Here is a 21902-nt window from a genome sequence, read left to right as displayed (position 1 = left end):
ATGTCCCTTGTAGTTTTTAATCACTAGAGCACACCTTATGGGTTCATAAGTATAAGTTGAGGTCAAATTAGGAGCAGTTTTACCCTTCCTCCATGAAGGTAAACAGCATTAGCAAGCTTAATAGGTCTACTATCCATTTACAACAGAGACAACACTTAACAAATCTTCCCCTAAGAAGGGTTAAAAAAAAATCTGTTGATTATCTATAGATTATACTTCTGAACTCCCAAAAATGTGGTGCAAATAATTGCTCTTCAATAATCATTCTTTCTTTTCTGTCTCATATATGGACTGAATTACCCAGATGAATTACTCATTTGATAAGTGCTAAGCATAAGGGAATTTGTTGTAGTGAAAATAGTAGATTAAAAGTGACCTTCACATCTCACTCTGATTTAGCTCATTGGCAAGATACTTGGGACTAGGAATCTGCTTCCCCAGCAGGATAAATTTCATTTAAACTTAGCTTCCCACTAGACCAGTGGCTATATGTCCGTAACAGGAAGTAATGTGTCTGATTCTCACTGCCCATTGACCCCCAAGTTCTTCAGATGTCTGGCAGCTGGCATACCTATACAGTCTTAGCAAACAGTTTGATAACAAGCAGTATGCTTATAGACTGATGACAAGATTGTAGTTGCTCTTGCCTCATGAAATTTGGAGAACAATATGGATAGATATGTAGTCTTCTCTTAGAAAGATAACCCACAGTATGTGCAGAAGAATAAATAAAGAAATGGTGCTTCTTACAAACACTGGGAAATCTTGGTTGTGTTTTGTTGGAGAATAAACCTTGCGCACACTAGAAAGTAAATAAATGTTGCTGATTTTGGGTTATCCATGTATAATGTTAAAAGTGGTGCCATTTCAATTCATATCTTATTTCACGTGTTTCCCAGTTGTTTCCTGGCTCCCAGACAATGTTCATGCACAAAATGGAAAATCCAATTAATATTAATATAGAATATAGAATTATATAACCTACTGGAAAAAGTTAAAATAGGCTTTGGGTTGTCCATATGTCTGATCCCACACATTGACATAGAAAATTTAAAGTTTTGCCAAAATATATGGAGAGCTTTAAAAATATATAAAATTTAAGAATGCATATCACTCATTTCCTTTCTTAAGTGTGTGTGTATATATACATCTGTGCATATGTATATGCACACATATGTATACTGTGTGGGTGTATGTATGTGTTTTAGAAGTGAAGTGAAGTTGCTCACTCATGTCCAACTCTGCAACCCCATGGACTGTAGCCTACCAGACTCCTACATCCATGGAATTTTCCAGGCAAGAGTACTGGAGTGGGTTGCCATTTCCTTCTCCAGGGGATCTTCCTGACCCAGGGATTGAACCCGGGTCTCCCACACTGCAGGCAGACACTTTACCATCGGAGCCACCTGGGAAGCCCCATAAAATGTCCTGGAATTTCTAAATTACATAAAGGTGTTATTGCTTTGAAGCAAGAACTGAGGATAGGCCTCTCTCCACTAGGAACTGACCTAGAAATGTCTGCTATATTTGAAACTATTGTCTTAATTATTATATACTCAATATACATGTGACTGTTCCTGCTGCTGCTGCCAAGTCTCTTCAATTGTGTCCAACTCTGGGCGACCCCATAGACAGCAGCCCACCAGGCTCTGCCGTCCCTGGGATTCTCCAGGCAAGAACACTGGAGTGGGTTGTCATTTCCTTCTCTAATCCATAAAAGTGAAAAGTGAAAGTGAAGTCACTCAGTCGTTTCTGACTCTTAGTGACCCCATAGTCTGCAGCCCACCAGGCTCCTCTGTTCATGGGATTTTCCAGGCAAGAGTACTGGAGTGGGGTGCCATTGCCTCCTCTGATACATGTGACTAAGATGTAACAAAATTGGGTCCTATGTATTTTCCTAGTATCAATTATATTTTCTTGACTGTGATATATTTTCAAGTAATTTGAGTAAGTTAACAATTTTATTAAAAATAAACATTACTGACATTGTTTTAAATAATACATTATTATGTATATATATTTACTTTTGAAAGTAGACTTCTAAAACTTATAATTGTCCAGGAGTTTTGAGAAACAGTTTTAGATGGTTTTGGCCAACACGAAGAGACACAAGTGTCAGCCAATTTAGCCTTGGCCAGAAAAAAACAATCATCAGTGTCCCTGAAGGACTTCTATTCTCAATCTTCTCCATGTAGTCTTTCTAAACTCACCAAAATCTATTAAAATCTAGATATAAATTCACAGCACAAACTAAAATATTATTTTGTCTACAGAACCAAATATAAAAAGTGAGATTTGTGCTGATCAGCATACTGAAAAGAAAAGTCACAGAGACCACCTAAAGATTTTTATTTTAGTGAAGTACAGTAAATAGTAATACAAAATTGAAATATAATGACATAAATTGCAAACTAGGAGCATTACATTAACTCTGATGGCTCCTGTAATTTTATTCATTGTTCAGTAAAATTTATTAACATGGATTGTGTGTGTGTGTGTGTAAATATCTCACAATAGAAGCTAATAAGACAAGAAATCACTAAAGATGTTTGAAACTCATTTTCTTGTTTACTACCTCATTAAATTCAGTAAAACCCATACCTTAATTATTTTGTTTTTCTGTTTTTCAAATCTGTAGATAGCTTTGGCACTTGACCAGTTGAAAACATGCACTGTTGAAGGAAAATGTAGAGTATATACTCTTTAATTTTTAAAAAAAAATTTGTTAATTTATTTTTAATTGGAGGATGCTTTACCATATTGTGTTGATTTCTGCTGTACAATGTGAATCAGCCTTAAATATACATATGTCCCCTCCTTTTTGAATCTCCCTCCTGCTGCCCCTCATCCCACCCCTCTAGGTGCCCACAGAACATGGGGTTGAGCTCCCTGTGTTATACAACACTAGGTATTTATTTTACATATGGGAATATATATGTTTTAGTGCTACTCTCTCAATTTATTGGATTCAATATTAATATAATACATATGTGAATTTTTCTGCAGGTATCTTTTCCCATACAAACTCATTAGACTATCCCCATGGAAAAGAAATGCAAAAAAGCAAAATGGCTCTCTGGGGAGGCCTTACAAATAGCTGTGAAAAGAAGAGAAGCAAAAAGCAAAGGAGAAAAGGAAAGATATAAGCATCTGAATGCAGAGTTCCAAAGAATAGCAAGAAGAGGTAAGAAAGCCTTCTTCAGTGATCAACGCAAAGAAATATAGGAAAACAACAGAATAGGGAAGACTAGAGATCTATTCAAGAAAATTAGAGATACCAAGGGAATATTTCATGCAAAGATGGGCTCGATAAAGGACAGAAATGGTACGGACCTAACAGAAGCAGAAGATATTAAGAAGAGGTGGCAAGAATACACAGAATTGTACAGAAAAGATCTTCATGATGCAGATAATCACGATGGTGTCATCACTGACCTAGAGCCACACATCCTGGAATGTGAAGTCAAGTGGGCCTTAGAAAGCATCACTACGAACAGAGCTAGTGGAGGTGAAGGAATTCCAGTTGAGCTATTTCAATCCCTAAAAGATGATGCTGTGAAAGTGCTGCACTCAATATGCCAGCAAATTTGGAAAAATCAGCAGTGGCCACAGGACTGGAAAAGGTCAGTTTTCATTCCAATCCCAAAGAAAGGCAATGCCAAAGAATGCTCAAACTACCGCACAATTGCACTCATCTCACACGCTAGTAAAGTAATGCTCAGAATTCTCCAAGCCAGGCTTCAGCAATATGTGATGTTTAAGCTGGTTTTAGAAAAGGCAGAGGAACCAGAGACCAAATTGTCAACATCCGCTGGATCATCAAAAAAGCAAGAGAGTTCCAGAAAAACATCTATTTCTGCTTTATTGACTATGCCAAAGCCTTTGACTGTGTGGATCACAATAAACTGTGGAAAATTCTAAAAGAGATGGGAATAACAGACTACCTGACTTGCTTCTTGAGAAGTTTATATGCAGGTCAGAAAGCAACAGTTAGAACTGGACATGGAACAACAGACTGGTTCCAAATAGGAAAAGGTGTAGGTCAAGGCTGTATATTGTCACTCTGCTTATTTAATTTATATGCAGAGTACATCATGAGAAACGCTCGGCTGGAAGAAGCACAAGCTGGAATCAGATTGCTGGAGAAATATCAATCACCTCAGATATGCAGATGACACCACCCTTATAGCAGGAAGTTAAGAGAAACTAAAAAACCTCTTGATGAAGGTGAAAGAGGAGAGTGAAAAAGTTGGCTTAAAGCTCAACATTCAGAAAACAAAGATTATGGCATCTAGTCCCATCACTTCATGGGGAATAAATGGGGAAACAGTGGAAACAGTGTCAAACTTTATTTTTCTGGGCTCCAAATCACTGCAGATGGTGACTGCAGCCATGAAATTAAAAGACACTTGCTCCTTGGAAGGAAAGTTATGACCAACCTAGATAGCATATTCAAAAGCAGAGACATTACTTTGCCAACAAAAGTGCATCTAGTCAAGACTATGGTTTTTCCAGTGGTCATGTATGGATGTGAGAGTTGGACTGTGAAGAAAGCTGAGTGCCAAAGAATTGATGCTTTTGAACTGTGGTGTTGGAGAAGACTCTTGAGAGTCCCTTGGACTGCAAGGAGATCCAACCGGTCCATTCTGAAGGAGATCAGCCCTGGGATTTCTTTGGAGGGAATGATGCTAAAGCTGAAACTCCAGTACTTTGGCCACCTCATGCGAAGAGTTGACTCATTGGAAAAGACTCTGATGCTGGGAGGGATTGGGGGCAGGAGGAGAAGGGGATGACAGAGGATGAGATGGCTGGATGGCATCACTGACTCAATGGACGTGAGTCTGAGTGAACTCTGGGAGTTGGTAATGGGCAGGGAGGCCTGGCATGCTGCGATTCATGGGGTCGCAAAGAGTCAGACACGACTGAGCGACTGATCTGATCTGATTCAAGAAAAATATGTCATTTCTTTCTATATCAGTTCAGTTCAGTCGCTCAGTCGTGTCCGACTCTTTGCCACCCCATGAATCGCAGCACGCCAGGCCTCCCTGTCCATCACCAACCCCCGGAGTTCACTCAGACTCACGTCCATCGAGTCAGTGATGCCATCCAGCCATCTCATCCTCTGTCGTCCCCTTCTCCTCCTGCCCCCAGTCCCTCCCAGCATCAGAGTCTTTTCCAATGGGTCAACTCTTCACATGAGGTGGCCAAAGTACTGGAGTTTCAGCTTTAGCATCATTCCCTCCAAAGAAATCCCAGGGCTGATCTCCTTCAGAATGGACCGGTTGGATCTCCTTGCAGTCCAAGGGACTCTCAAGAGTCTTCTCCAACATCGCAGTTCAAAAGCATCAATTCTTCGGCGCTCAGCCTTCACAGTCCAACTTTCACATCCACACATGACCACTGGAAAAACCATAGCCTTGACTAGATGGACCTTTGTTTGCAAAGTAATGTCTCTGCTTTTCAATATGCTATCTAGGTTGGTCATAACTTTCCTTCCAAGGAGTAAGCATCTTTTAATTTCATGGCTTCAGTCACTGACAATTTAAAAGTCGTCATTAAGAACTTAATATCAGGGACTATTAGATGCTAAATATACATACATAAATTATTAAGATCCTTTACTTAGAAGGACCTAAACAGCAGTGTGCATGGTAGGGGCTGACAATCACATAGAGAAACATTTCAATGTGCAATGTGTTAAGTGTGATGGTTTTGATGGAACATAACAATACTTGCTGCTGCTGCTAAGTCACTTCAGTCGTTTCCGACTCTGTGTGACCCCATAGACGGCAGCCTACCATGCTTCTCCGTCCCTGGGATTCTCCAGGCAAGAACACTGGAGTGGGTTGCCATTCCCTTCTCCAATGCATGAAAGTGAAAAGTGAAAGTGAAGATGCTCAGTCGTATCCAGCCCTCAGAGACCCCATGGACTGCAGCCTTCCTACATCCATGGGATTTTACAGGCAAGAGTACCGAGTGGGGTGCCATTGCCTTTTCTGAGTAACAATACTTAGAGGAAGCAATATTGCATATAAACAATATTGTATAATATACAACTGTAGTGCAGTTGTATACAACTGAAATGACAATTATACATTGAAGGACTCTGTTACTAGGTGGAATGAAAGAGGTAGGATGGTTAATTAGGTTCTGGGTGCAAATCCACATTATATGTACTTTATTTCAGGTGAAATAAAGTTCTGAAATATTTGGGGTTAGAAATGGGTAGATGTCCAATATCTTGGTTTTCCTATTATCTGTCTCATCTCTGGTCATCCACTTCTCTCGAGTCAGAGTTTAGGGGTTCATAATTTAAAAATGAAGATCATAGCATCCAGTTCCATCACTTGGCAAACAGATGGGGAAACAATGGAAACAGTGACATACTTTATTTTCTTGGGCTCCAAAATCACTGCAGATGGTGACTGCAGCCATGAAATTTAAACACACTTGCTCCTTAGTAGAAAAGCTGTAAAAACTTAGCATATTAAAAAGCAGAGATATAACTTTGCCAACATAGCTCCGTCTAGTCAAAGCTATGGTTTTTCCAGTAGTCATGTATGGATGTAAGAGTTGGCCTGTAAAGAAAGCTGAGCACCAAAGAATTGATGCTTTTGAACTGTGGTGGAGAAGACTCTTTGAGAGTCCCTTGGACTGCAAGGAGATTGAACCAGTCCATCCTAAAGAAAATCAGTCCTTAATAATCACTGGAAAGACTGATGCTAAAGCTGAAGCTCCAATACTTTGGCTACCTTACGCTAAGAACTGACTCATTGCAAAAGACCCTGATGCTGGGAAAGATTGAACGGGGAGGAGAAGGGGACAACAGAGGATGAGATGGTTAGATGGCATCATTAACTCAATGGACATGAGTTTGAACAAGCTCCAGGAGTTGGTGATGGCCAGGCAAGCCTGACGTGCTGCAGTCCATGGAGTCACAAAGAGACAAAGAGTTAGACACGACTGAGTTACGGAACAACAACAACAAATTTTCTTTAAAAGCTTACAGAGGTATTCTGTATGATCTATAAAATGTTCAACATTTAAAAAAAATTAAGTGTAAGATGCAAAAGTCTTCAGCATAGTAAAATTCTGAAAGACATGAAAGTAAGTAAATTAGGAACTTATAGTTCCCCCAGCAACTGTAACTCAGCCCCTGTGCACAGATGGAGCTTTTTGGCACTGCATATGTACTATAACTTGTATGTATTCTTATATATACTATATGTAGCTTACCAGAGATATTTTCACTCTGGGAACCATGAACTGAAATTTTCTGACCCCTGTGTATTAATAATAAATTTCAAAAAATCTTAGTAACATAGTTTTTAGCAAATGCTTTCTTTTTCTTGCTTTATTTTCAAAGTATATGAAGAAAATAGTGGTATTGATTCTCAGAGAAATAAATGCATGAGACAGTTTTGAGTAAGTGCAGATTCATGAACTTACATTTAATAACTACCTGATATAAGACACAAGTTCACTCAGGGGCCCAGTAACTTGTTTTAATAAAATAGTCATAAAACTACGTGCTTTATGACAATAGTATTTTGCTCTCTAATATTTTGAGCCCCAAATACAGCAATAATAATACCCCTTGGGTGTGTGCATGCTAAATTGCTTCAGTCATGTTGACTCTTTGCGACCCTATGGACTATAGCCTGCTGGACTCCATGCCCTCCTCTAGGGGATCTTCCCTACCCAAGGATAAAAACCACATCTCTTATGTCTCCTGTATTGGCAAGCAGAGTCTTTACCACTAGTGCCACCTAGGAAGCCCAATAATAACCCTTACTCTTTAGCTAAAAGAGATGTGGTAGAATCTGCACAAATATTTATCTGTGACATCTGTCTTTTTTTTTTTTTTAATCTTCATAGATATAAAGTGGAGTATGAGACTCAAGGAGAATTTTTATTGGGAATTCTCTTTCTTAAAAGCCCAGATTGAATTTTTAAAGTGTCGTATACCTCCAATATATAATCTGGATGGTGTTGGAATGCTTTGTTCTCCTGGACTGAAAACCATTATCCTTTTGGCTGGCCAGGATTATGACTTGGCCATGCAACTCAAGAAAGTAACCTGATATTGAGTGTGGTACTAGAGTGGTTCTGTCTTATTTGATCACACACTCAAGACTAGAAACATTGCTGCAGAGATGTTTTGGGGTCTGTTTAATGACCATCTCTTCGTGAAGTATTTTGAAGATTCCTGATTTGTACCATTCATCAATTTCCATGATATAAATACTCCCACAACTGTTGATTTCAGGCTATGAGTGCATGGTTAACCAACTTACAGATTTCTTAAAAGTTTAGCACCTAGCTCTTATGACCTACTATCTACTGGTCCTAGCATGCCACTGAACTGCCGTCTCATGCAAACATCTGTTTTTAAATAGCATAATTTTAAACCAACTTGATGCCATAGAGAACATCTGCTGAAAGCAATACAATATCTAATTTGGTCTCAGAGGCCTTGTTCATCCAATATTAGCAAATTGCTAATTTCTTCATTTAACATGCTAAAATATTTAAAACTCCAAGGAAATGTCCAGTTGTATGTCTGTTTGGACTTTTAGCGTGCTGTAGTATCCAGAATACTGTAGTATTCTGTAGGCCAGAATTTAAATTGTTATTTAAATTCTACCTGAGTGAATATTTTAATAAAAATAAATCATGAATTCCCCTGTAATGACTACAAATTATGAACATTCTTTATAAGAATGTAGACATTCTGAAGGTAGAACCCAGATCAGATTCATCCCTATAATCTAGTTGACATTAACATGTTTTAAAAAATAATGTTCTCAATAAGTTCATTCAGTTCTGAATAAATGAATAAAGAAATGAGTAAAAAACAATGATCATGCTCTTTGACATTTTGACAAGCAAACCTATGATAAGGAATAAGAATACACTTGCACAGTAAATGTGAAATAATTGATTTTTCATTTCACCATTCTGACAGGAAAACAAATTTAATCTCTGATCTTTTATTTGTTTACAAAATGAAGAATAATTTGAAGTCTGTAGACACTATAGTGGTAAAGGTATTTGTAAATAGAATTTGAACAGGCTAAGGACTTAATGATTTAGTAATTACAGCTATGTTACAGTAGATGGAACTGAAGATCTCCACACTAATGCTGTTTGATGAAGAACAGTGGAAAAGTAGACACAAACATTGTTAAATAGGAGTATATCTTTCAGTCCATCATGTATAGGATATTCCATTAAAATTTCAGTGAGCTATGCACATAATTAGACATTCCTGCTGTCACAAAGAATTTCCTTTATGAACACTCTGATGCACCTTGACATGGAAAGCTCAAGCTGGCTGGCTTGCCTCTAAATAAGGATCTGCTGACTAATTCACATTAACCTCTCTTGCATTTCTAATAGGTTCAGTGAGACTCCTTTTTAACAAGCAGCTTCTGAAAATAAGAGATGCTCCTGTTTCAGATACTGTTTCTCAATGGAAGGATTTTGGAAATGTCAGGAGGAATTTCTTTTTTCCACAATGGTTATCATTTCATTCCATGTGGTGGGGCACAGAGATGGAGTGGGTAGGAGTGCTAAACATCCTTGACCATATAGGATATTCCTTCTCAGTAAATAATTGGCCTACCAACAGTGTAGATAATGTCTGTGGTAACCAGCCTCCAAGATGGCCACAGAGAGCCCCACCTCTTGGTATTTACAAATGTGTTCCCACCTCACATTATACCTGGATTGATCTGAGTGATCAGCATGGCAGAAAATTGGTATGTCACTTCCAAGGTTAGGTCATAATATACACCACCTTCTGTCTTGGATGTACATTCTCTCTCTCTTATACCTCACTCTGAAGAAAGCCAGCTGTCCTTTCACAGGATATTCAGGCTGCCTAAGGTGAGGTCCACAAGGCAAGGACCTAATGTCTGTAGCCAGTAGGTAATCAGGCAGTAAAGTCTGCCAACAGCAATATGAGTGAGCTGGGAAAGCTGCCTTTTGGTCCCAGTGGAGCATTCATATGACTGCCATCCCATCCAGCAGCTGTATGGCAAGTTCATACAAGAACCTGAACTAGAATCAGTTGAGCTAAGCCTCTCCCAGATTCCTGACTCTGAGAAACTTTCTGAGATAAGTGATTCTTTATTTAATCTGATAAATTTTGAGAAGATTTTTTATGCAACATTAGATAACTAATACAATGTCCCTGATGACAGGTCTGGCGGCAAATATTTTATTGATTTATCTGAAAAATCTCATGTATATGGGTAATTAGTCTAATTGTATTTTGTACTGAACCCAAAGAGAAGGAAATGGCAACCCACTCCAGTACTATTGCCTGGAAAATCCCATGGACAGAGGAGCCTGGTAGGCTACAGCCTCTGAGGTCACAAAGAGTCGGACACAACTGAGTGACTTCACTGTCACTGAATGCAAAATACTTCCTCCTGACCAGTAAAATTTTGATTCTTTTAATGTGATCTTACAAGGTCCATACAGTCAAACATATGGTTTTTCCAGTAGTCATGTACTGATGTGAGAGTTGGACCATAAAGAAGACTGAGTGCCAAAGAATGGATGCTTTTGAACTGGGGTGTTGGTGAAGACTCTTGAGAGTCCCTTGGACTGCAAGGAGATCAAACCAGACAATGCTAAAGGAAATCAACCCAAAATACTCATTGAAAGGACTGATGCTGAAGCTCCAATACTATGGCCGCTTGATGTGAAAAGCCAACTCATTGGAAAAGACCCTGATGCTGGGAAAGATCTAGGACAGGGAGAGAAGGGGGCAACAGAGGATGAGATGGTTGCATGGCATCACTGACTAGATGGACATGAGTTGGAGCCAGCTAAGGGAGATAGTGAAGGACAGGGAAGCCTGGCGTGTGCAGTCCATGGGGTCACAAAGAGTTGGGCATGATTTAGTGACTGAACAACAGCAACAGTGCCTACCTGACACATTGTATATGTTCAATAAATATTTATTGAGTGAATGAAAGGAAGTATATTGTACTAGTTTTCATTGGTGGCAATTATAAAGTACCACGACTGAATGGCTTAAACAACAGAAACGCATGGTCTCTTATTTTCGGAGGCTAGAAGTCTGGGATCAAGGTGTCTACAGAGTTGGTTCCTTCTGAGGGCTCTGTTCCAGGCCTCTCTCGTTGCCTTAAAGATGTCTGCCTTCTTCCTGAATCTGTACACATTATCTTCCTTCTGTGCCTGTCTCTGTGTCCAAATTTCCCCTTTTAATAAGGACATAAGCCAAATTGTATTAGGGCCTACTCTAAGGATCTTACTTTAACTTAATTATGTCTGTAAAGACCCTATCTGCAAATAAGATTATGTTCTGAGGCACTAGTTAGAATTTCAACCTACAATTTCTGAGGGGACATAATTCAACCCAAAAAATACATCTTTGTGTTAATCTTACATCTGTGCTAACGTTAAACATATATCAATGTGTTATCTCCTTGTCCGGGAGATAGTGAAGGACAGGGAAGCCTCTTGTGCTGTAATCCATGGAGTCACAGAGAGTCGGACACAATTTAGCGACTGAACAACAGCAATGTGTTAATGGCTTTATTTTTATTTTTTCTGTATTTTTCAAATTTTAAATAATGAAAATGATTATACATTTGTTATCCAAAGGTATAATAAATATGTATTTTTTAATTTTCATCAAGCAATATATGCCAGGGGGGAAAAATCAAGTTGTACAAAAAAGATTTTTTTAAATAAATAAAAATAGAGTTTCTCTGATTAAATAGAACAGTTATCCTCAATTCTAGGTGTACATTAGAATTTTCCAGGGGTCATTTAAAAGAAATTTATGTCTATTCCCACTAGTGACCAATTTAACGGGGATCTCTGATGATGAGTCCTGAGTATGTTTATTTTTTAGAGCTGTCTGGGTGATGTGAATCTGAAGCCAGCACTAAAAATTGCTGGCTAGAAGGCAGTCTAAATTGGAGGATTTGTGGAGGTTGATGTGAAAAGCTAGGTTGGGGGTGGATGGTGAATAACCTAGTGTCTTGTAATAAGACTTTTGGACAAGATCACAGTCGTAAGCCTATATCATCAAATAGATTACTTATACTGATACTTCTCATTCAGTTGTGAAATAAAGAAATTATTTGAATGAAATCAGTAAGAATCAGTTATGAGAAGATTTTAGTTGTGTTAAATTCCTCATTCCTTTATGGTAAGACTTTCTCAAATGGGAGTCTAGGGACATATGTAATCCTCTGATTTACCTCAGATTTATTTTCTAGTTTTGTGCTTTCATTTTTGTTATAATCACAAAAAATATACCCTTTTTTTTTTATCACCTGGATGGCTCTGCTGTACATAAGTATCATATCATTGTACATAGAATTATATTGGAACCAAGTAGAACTACTACATTTATCAAGGCTAACATGAAAGGAGAGGCAGATGCACAAATTCATTGCAGGCCAGGTGGCGCAAAAGAGCATGACATTGGAAAACAAGTTTTATGTCGTTCAAAGAGAGATAAAAGGGGGAGAACAGTGGCATCACATAGTCAAACATGGTTAAGGCAGGCGAACCCCAAATAATCTATGCTGCTAGCGGTCAACTGCATATTCACATTGTGAGCGATGATTATTAGAACTAAGTAACATCTTAATCACATTCACTTCAGCTCCATTTTCATTTTGTATTTTTCTTTGCATATATTATTTATTTTGTTTTTATGCTATTTGAAAGCTATGGCATGCATTATGCCTAATTTTATATTTTAAAAAATGCATATGCCAATACTCACTTTTCAGAAACACATATGTACTTAAATATTTTAAATAGAAATAAATCTATTCAAAGGAATTTTAAAGGTAAGCAACAGGTTTTACATTTTTTTTTAAATAGATATAACCAGTTTATAAATATTGCTTTAGAGATAGGGAACTGGAATTAAATGGAAGTAATAATACATAAGATAAAATTGAAGACTCTGAATGATGCTCCATCATTTGTTAGTTTCGTAAACTTTGTAAAACATTTAATTCTGTGAACGTTGGTATTTGGTCTACAATTTAAGTATACTTTTCCTGAAGGGTTATGCCTATGACTTTGTGAATATTAAATGAGGTCACTCACATTAAAGGGGCCAGAAATTAGTAGTTATTTGATAAACATTGGATTCCCTGGTAACTCAGTTGGCAAAGAATCTGCCTGCCAGTGCAGGAGACCTGTGGGTTCAATCCCTGGGTTGGGAATTCCCCTGGAGAAGGAAATAGCAACCCACTCCAGTTTTCTTGCCTGGGAAATCCCATGGGCAGAGAAGCCTGGTGGGCTATCATTCATGGGGTCTTGAGAGTCAGACACAACTTAGCAACTAAAGCACTACCCCTGGATGATGGAAAAATGATATAATGGTTGGGGCAAATCTTATGAGTACTATGAAACTATTTGCAATAACATCCTCTGTGTGTGTGTGAGAAAGAGAAATATGTTCAGTGTGGTGGCAAAATACCATGCTAAGAAACCTCCTAAAGCCTTAAAGTTAAAGCACTTACCTTCTGTCATCTACAGACTATTAATCTGACAATACCAAGAAGAAATGGCAGGGGCTAGTGATTGACTGAGGAGTATTCAGGCAAGAGGGCCCTGTGTAGGGGCCAAAGCCTGCACATGGCTTTGTTCTTTTGGTCTTAATAACTTTCTGTTACACATACTTCCTTTGGCACCAGTGAAACAAGGTTTGATTTATTTTTGATGGATCTTCTCCACGATGGAACTCGATTGCTTTCAAAGCTGTTGCTGCAGCAACACCTGAAGTGATTTTTATCACTGCCATAAAAACATTAAATGATTTCAGGTGCCAGAGACCTTTTTCAGGTTTTGCTGTTTGATAAGTGAAGTCAGTTGTTAAAAAATGTTTTTCAGCTGCTTTAACTTTTGACATGCCCCTAGAAAATCTATATTCTGTACCTAACAGGACGTTTCATGCTTTGTAAATATGGGGAAACACTGACAGATTGAGACTTGTGAGGTATGTGTGATATTCTTTATAGAATAAGCAAAATGTGTTACTGTCTGTTGTTGTTGTTTCTTTTTTTGTTGTTGTTGTGGTTGGATTTCATGTGATTTCTAACGGATTCTGTTGGTAAGGAGGTTGCGGGAAGATCACATGTGTTCTGTTTTTCACTCTCAACTTAGAGAATTAAAGTCTAATTTTAAAAGTACATCCCTCGCTGATTAGCAATTATAGCTAAATCAGCTAGGCAGAGGAGCTTTATTTGACTCTAATTTTAATGTCCCCTGGCACTGCTTGGTCAGTGTTCTACTGAGGTGGGTTATATAGTGTCTCTCAAAATCAGGTCACCTTCTGGAGGATGATAGTACAGAGTGCCAAAGGTGTATAGTTAGAGAAAGCTATCCATATCAGGACCACACAAGAAGAGCTGCAGTCACTTCTCAGCTCATTGTAGGCTCAGATTTAAGACACTGAGGGCTAATATTTAAAAAGAATTTGTCTTGAACAGAATTAAATCAACTTTGTGATAAAGAGAGCCTTTCTAGGGAAGTTGGCCTGAAGTCTACAGGTTTCCATGAATAGCTATCATTATTTCTTAATATTCTAATAATTTACAATGTAACTCACTGAAAAATTATACTCCAGGCATATGACTACATCTTCCTGTTTTTTACTCTCAAATTCCCAGATCCCAAAGGTAACAGTATAAACAGAATCTGTGTAGCTTTGAAATCTTAACTCACCTATTTGGGAGTAATTCCTTGAAAATTTGTGTGGAAGTATTGCAATGTCCATTGTGTGTGTGTGTGTGTGTGTGTGTGTGTGTGTGCATGTGCATGTGTGTGTGTGTGTGTAAGATAAAACACTTGGGAATTGGATCAGTCATATATGTGTGCATTGAAGAGGATAATATGGGCAAAATATTGAAAATAGAAACTGTCCTAGGAAATATAAACTTTAAGGTAATTAGAGATCTGATAACATAGCTGAGCATATTTTAATGTGCTTATATGCAGCTTCTGAGAGTTTGGAAATTAATCATAGAGATATGATTTCTATTTCTATATACAATAAAGCCACAGTTCTTTCCCATCTTGCATTTTGCTCTCCTCCTAGAGCATGACAAAAAAAAAAATAGAGCTACCTTCTATTATTTGATTTTTTTCAAGAAACTATTAAGCACATGGCAAAAACATGCCAAAAGTGTTATGGTTAAAGAAACAACTACAATGACACCAAGTGGGTCAAATCATAAAGGGATAGGGGCTTTATTTTCTGCAGAAAAACTGTGTCAACATTAAAAAACTTGCAGTGCTCTTATAATAGTTATTATAGATTTAGAAAGGGATACTGATGCTGGGAAGGATTGAAGGCAAAAGCAGAAGAGGGTGACAGAGATGGTTGGATGGCATCAATGACTAAATGAACACGAGTTTGAGCAGATTGAGAAATAGTGAAGGACAGTTCAGTTCAGTTCAGTTCAGTCGCTCAGTCATGTCTGATTCTTTGTGACCCCATGAATCGCAGCACACCAGGCCCCCTGTCCATCACCAACTCCTGGAGTTCACTCAAACTCACGTCCATCGAGTCGGTGATGCCATCCAGCCATCTCATCCTCTGTCGTCCCCTTCTCCTCCTGCCCCCAATCCCTCCCAGCATCAGACTCTTTTCCAATGAGTCAACTCTTCACATGAGGTGGCCAAAGTACTGGAGCTTCAGCTTTAACATCATTCCCTCCAAAGAAATCCCAGGACTGATCTGCTTTAGGATGGACTGGTTGGATCTCCTTGCAGTCCAAGGGACTCTCAAGAGTCTTCTCCAACACCACAGTTCAAAAGCATCAATTTTTCGGCACTCAGCTTTCTTCACAGTCCAACTCTTACATCCATACGTGATAACTGGAAAAACCATATCCTTGGCTGCTGCTGCTACTGCTAAGTCGCTTCAGTTGTGTCCGACTCTGTGCGACTCCAGAGACAGCAGCCCACCAGGCTCCCCCATCCCTGGGATTCTCCAGGCAAGAACACTGGAGTGGAGTGGGTTGCCATTTCCTTCTCAAGTGCATGAAAGTGAAAAGTGAAAGTGAAGTCGCTCAGTCGTGTCCGACTCTTAGCAACCCCATGGACTGACCAGGTTTCTCCACCCTTGGGATTTTCCAGGCAAGAGTACTGGAGTGGGGTGCCATTGCTTTCTCTGTAGCCTTGACTAGATGGACCTTTTTTGGCAAAGTAATGTCTCTGCTTTTGAATATGCTATCTAAGTTGGTCATAACTTTCCTTCCAAGGAGTAAGCAAATTTTAATTTCATGGCTGCAGTCACCATATACAGTGATTTTGGAGCCCCCAAAAATAAAGTCTGACACTTGTTTCCACTGTTTCCCCATTTCCCATGAAGTGATGGGACCGGATGCCATGATCTTTGTTTTCTGAATTTTAAGCCAACTTTTTGACTCTCCACTTTCACTTTCATCAAGAGGCTTTTTAGTTCCTCTTCACTTTCTGCCATAAGGGTGGTGTCATCTGCATATCTGAGGTTATTGATATTTCTCCAGGCAATCTTGATTCCAGTTTGTGCTTCTTCCAGCCCAGTGAAGGACAGGGAAGACTGATATGCTGGAATCCATGGGGTCTCAAAGAGTCAGACATGACTTAGTGACTGAACAACAAGAACAACAACATGTCTTCTACATGAGTGAACACAAACATATAACAGACCAAGAGAGATTTTTCTATCCAACTTTCCAATACATATCTGAGGAATAATGGTTGGTTTCTCCAGAGAAAGAGTTTAAGAGATGTGCCTTAATTCATTCTTACCTAATGGAAACGCTGAGCTGATAAACTATGCTGTGCTGCAATGGAAAACATCCTGTATCAGAGCTGCTTTCTAAAGTGGCCATAGCATTTGCAGCACGGAGTCTCCACTACTAATACTTATAGAATGCAGTGATCTCAATAGTAAATGATAAAATGAGTAAAAAATGTTAATTTACTTATGTTCATATGACCCAGCTGTGAATGCAAACTATATGAGCCTTAAAAAAAAAAAAAAACTTTAGATAAGTTGTATCTCAGGAGTTATCATTTTTCATTGACCTCTTTTGATTAATATGGGTGTTTGTCAGACATAGGGCATGCAAAAAATAGAATAAATAGCTAATGAATATGAAAATTTAAATCATTATTAGTAACAGTACAAGGCAAACTAAACACTGCAGGATGTTTAATCAGTAATATGTAACGATAACTTGAAATATTCTCTCAATGTGAAAGGAAAGAGCAAAAGGAAAAACAGTACTGAGCTAAGTTAGTTACTTAAATTGTTAATTAGAAGGAAAAATTCATGTTTCTAAAGCAACATAACAATAGGACAGAAGAAAAAAATAGAATTGTATTAGAATGAAAATCCAGTTAAAGATTGAAAGGAACCAAAATAAAGCAGGGAAAATAATTAAAAGGAACACTCAATGAAGTGACAGTTTAAAATCTCATGAATAAAGATTAATTTCATAGGAGTTTAGACTTTTGAAAAGTTGGGAAAAAACTCACATGTTAAAGTACAAAAATTAGGTTGAGATTAACATATTCAATGACATTAAATGCCTTCAGAGAAATAAGGAATGGCTATAGAATCTTGAGGAAAAATATTGCCAACTATACTTCTATGACAAGTCTAATTGTCATTATGTTTTTTAATCATAATGAAAAAGGAAATATATGCATATATACATACATATATGAAGATAGATAAATGAAGGTGTTCTGAAGAAAAACCAAGATTGTACTTACCATGCATGTTTTTTTCTGGGGAAACTAAAAGCTGCTCTAGTTAACTCTTTTTGTGTTGCAAATTTGTGGTAAAATGGATTAAAAGGTCTTGTCTGTGTCGTCACCATTTGGAGGCCTTTCATGCAATTGTAATTAAGAGTCAGCAGAGTATAGCATGCCTCAGCTAGGTGTTCAAAATTACTTATTGATATGTTGCGCAGTTTACGCTCCCTGGCTCACCTGGACTCTCAATTAGAGCAGCTGTATATGACTTCATTAGATGGCTGGGCTTCTTGTAGCTTAGTATCTCAATCTGAAGTGAGGACATCTCCAGATGCATTTGGAGAACCAGTGTTCTAAAAGATTAAGGCAGAAGCAAAAAGACTTTTCCTAAACTAGCCTTATAAGTCATCCAGCATCCTTTTAACCTCTCAAAAGTCAAAAAAGTCATTTTAAAAAAAACCTGTGTACCCCAATATTCATAGCAGTATTATTTACAATTGCCAGGATATGGCAGCAATTTGTGTTGCTGAATGCGTAGAGAAGATGTGTGTACACGCAGTGGAATACTACTCAGTCATAAGAAAGAATGGAATCTTGCCATTTGTAGCTGCATGGATGAACTCGTAGGACATTATTCCAAGTGAAATAAATCAGAGAAAGAGAAATACTATATATCACTTATATATGAAATGTAAAAAATATGACAAACTAGTTAATATAACAAAAAAGGAACAAACTAATGGCCAGCAGGTTGTGGTGAAGGGGCCCTCTAGGGGTGGCTGAGAGGAAGGCACAAACTACTGAGTATTAGATAGGCTAGAGGGTAAATTGTATAACACAGGAAACACAGCCAGTATCGTGTGATAATTATAAATGTAAAGTGACCTTTAAAATTGTGCAAATCTTTTTTTAAAAAAGGAAAATAAATCCTTTTTATTCATGTGTAAAATAACAAAGAACTTGAAACCAATTTTAATCCACATAGTATCCTTATTACTCAGGCTAACTGAAAGATGACTTAATCTCACCATATACCAATAAAAACAAAGCAACTGTAAATAATATAAAGATTTAGGAGTTGAAAAGAAAATTAAGGCAATTAATCATAAATTGCTTAGGGAAGAGCACCTAGGTCAGCAATACATCTCAAAACTTGGAGTGCTTGCTCAAACAGTATCCAGTGAAAAATATAGATGAATAGCTTTAAATTATTTCATTTAAAAATAAAAATAAAGTGGGACTTGAAAGCAAATCAATAAGTGGGAATACACAAACAACAATTTGTATATTTGCAAATCACACAGATGTTTGTAAATACGATAAGAAGTCAATATCCAAGAAATTTGTACAACTCAGAAAAAAAAGGACAAATAACCCAATTAAAATGGCCAACAGGCACATGAAAAAGTGCTTAACATCACTAATCATTAAGGAAATACAAATCCAAACCACAATAAGATACTGACTCACACATGTTACAATGGCTGTCATCAAACAGTCTAAAGATAATCAGGGTTTATAAGGATGAAGAGAAAAGGGAACCCAAGTATACCATTGGTGGGAATGTAAATTTATACAGCTATTATGGGAAAAAATATGGAAATTCTTTTAAAAATTAAAAATAAAACTGCCATTTGATCCAGCTATCTCATTTGTGGACATGTATCTGAAGGGAGTGAAATAGGTATCTCAAAGAGATATCTGCACTCCCATGTTCATTGCAGCATTATTCACAGTAGCCTAACTAATGGACAGGTGAGTGGACAAATGAGATGTGATATATATGAAAATACAATGAAAAAAACTATTCAACCATTGAGAAGGAAATCCTTCTCAAATTGCCATCTGTGACAATAAGAGGAACCTGTAATACAGTAGGTTGGGTGAAACAAGCTAGACACAGAAAGACAAATACTGCATGATATAACTTATATGTGAAACCACACATGCACAGAGAAGTCAAACTTATAATAGCAGAGTAAAATGGGATGACCAGGGGCTAAAGGGTGGGGAGATACTAGTCAGAGTGTAAGCTTTCAGTAGTAAGATGACTAAGATCTGGGACCTAATGCACAACATAATGACTATAGTTAATAATAATGTTTTTATACTTGAAATTTGCTAAGAAACTAGATTCCAAGTGTTTTTTCAAAAAAGGTAGTGCAACTGTGTGAAGTAATGGGTGTGTTAATTAGCCTTATTGTGGTAATTATTTCATGATGTATACATATATAAAGACATTAGATTGAGCAACCTAAATATATACAATTTTTTATTTCTCAATCATACCTCAATAACACTGGAGGGAAAAATAGAAAAGTATCAAAATAAAAATCAAATACAAATAAGAAAATTACTCCCCCAAAATATCTCCAGTTCTGGACGGTTTTACTGATCTCTTCATTTCTTTCACACCTTCATTTCCTGCCATATAGGTTGTTCCAGGCCAAAAGTAATACAAAATCTTCAATATTGCTTTATGAATATATGTGTACTAAATCCTGATAAACTTAAGATGAAATATTGCTTATAAATATTTATGTAAATGCTTTCAATAAAGTAATGAAAATCAAATTTGGTACAAAGGGACCATCATCATTGGTAAGAGTATAAATTGATTTGGAATATATAGCATAAACCTTAAGCATGTTTTTCTTTATAGTGCAGTTTTTGCAATTTGGAGTCCTAATGGAATTAACCAGAGATGCCCTTAATTATTAAATAAAAGTGTTTTTACCACGTATTTATTATAATTGTATGAGTTTGTGATAAATTAGTGAAAATCAAGATATCCCACAGCGTTGTTCCCACATTGTCTAAAATGAGCCTGTTTTGATTGGAAACTTTAAAAATAATTAGATAAATCATATATTAAGAAATATGTTATTTTTATAATTAGGAAAACATTAAAATATTTTCAGTTTTGGTTATAATAGCTTTATCCTCAAGGGGAAATAGTGATAATAGGGAGACAATGGGGGTTATCTCCTAATTATAATACACTAATCGTAGATGTATGTTGGTGTTCCTGGGGGGAAAAATACACTTAACATTTCTAAAAGGAATGGCAGCTAACTGTTTAGAGACTATTTGGAGCAAAATAAACAGATGCAGTGGCTATTTGTCACATAAGCCTCGAACTTTCCCCATGCTGCTCTTTGCTCAAACTGTACAATTTCCTGCTCATATCCACTCATCAAAACGGCACCTATTCTTCTACTCACAAAACACTTTGCACCACTTACACAGATTTCTCTTATACTGCTCTGGATTATAGCTATTTGTGAAGTTATTTCATCTCACTTTCTGACTCTTAGAAGACAAGTAGCCTATTCTGTTCATCACTGTGTCTCTCATAGCAACATACAGCACAGTTCCTGGCATTTAGCAAGTGCTTGATAAATATGTGGCAAATAAATAAATGTTGACTAAATTGGGTCTCTTGTCAGGATCTTGGCCTATTTTTTATTATTATCATTATCCCAATTTTCTAATGTCTTCAGAAAACTCAGTAATTCAGTGAAAGGGTTAGAATTTCTGGGAATGAGAACTTGTCACAGATATTGTTAAATCATACGGCACACCATACATAGATGCTGTACTTAAATTTACTCTATTTTTTCCCCTTATTTATCTACTTCCTTTCAGTTCTATTTCTGTCATGCTGGCTTCAACTCTGTGCTGCAGGGACTAGAATTCTGTATAGTCCATTTCCTAGACTCCCATTTATGTTCTGCCAATGGGAGTCACTGGCAAGAAATTGAAATTGTGGAGGGAAAATTATTTTCCTATTTTTTTTTCCTGTTTTAATAACAGTTCTGACAAAACAGGACTACTAAGCCTAGCAGCAGGAGGTTTAGGAATCCAGCAGTACCAGTGTTCAGGGCTGTGCTAGTAGTACCAGCTAGCTGTGGGGTTCTGGTGGCTTTGTTGATTCTGGCAGAAGCACTGGTAGTTTCATCAGTGACATAGTGTCTTATTCTGAATTTATCTCTAGGTCAATGTAGAAGTGTGTCTTTGTTTGTTTTGTCTGCTCTAACAAAATACCATAGACTGGGTGGCTTATAAATAAAATAAACTTATTCCTTACAGTTCTGGAAGCTGGGGATCGCAAAAGCAAGACACTGACTGAGTCAGTG

The sequence above is a fragment of the Bos indicus x Bos taurus genome, chromosome 5, assembly GCF_003369695.1.
Source record: "Bos indicus x Bos taurus breed Angus x Brahman F1 hybrid chromosome 5, Bos_hybrid_MaternalHap_v2.0, whole genome shotgun sequence".
Lineage (NCBI taxonomy): Eukaryota > Metazoa > Chordata > Mammalia > Artiodactyla > Bovidae > Bos > Bos indicus x Bos taurus.
This window is presented reverse-complemented; position numbering follows the sequence as displayed.